The sequence below is a fragment of the Penaeus monodon genome, chromosome 30, assembly GCF_015228065.2.
Source record: "Penaeus monodon isolate SGIC_2016 chromosome 30, NSTDA_Pmon_1, whole genome shotgun sequence".
Classification (NCBI taxonomy): domain Eukaryota; kingdom Metazoa; phylum Arthropoda; class Malacostraca; order Decapoda; family Penaeidae; genus Penaeus; species Penaeus monodon.
This window is the reverse complement of record NC_051415.1, coordinates 12,495,577-12,496,045: the sequence shown is the minus strand read 5'-3', so window position 1 is coordinate 12,496,045 and position 469 is coordinate 12,495,577.

Here is a 469-nt window from a genome sequence, read left to right as displayed (position 1 = left end):
TTTTACGTCTACATGTATGAGTGTATCTGTGTGTGTGTTCCAATGCGTGCAAGTACTAACCATTTTCCAGTGCTCTGCCTGATCCCTCGAGGAACAGGGACGAGTAAGGGCAACCTTCCCCCTTGACACGGATCCGCTCCACGTGACCAGCCTTTTCCAGAAAGACCTGATAGCTGACTCGTTAAGTGTTGTTTGAACGGAAAAGTGCAGAAAGGTTAATTAGCGTTCAAAGTATCTCCGATTTCTGGAAAAGTGGTAACTATAGATTAGACTCCTTTGTTACGTAGTTTTGTATATAGCAACATGATCTTGGTGTTAACATAAGGTAATAATACTCCAAAAAAGGAATAATGGATGATTAAAATTTACAATAGACTGAACAAAATATATTTGTACCCCTTTGTCTGTATTATAACATATCTAATTAATGCACAAACACACATAATATATATGTATATGTAATACATAC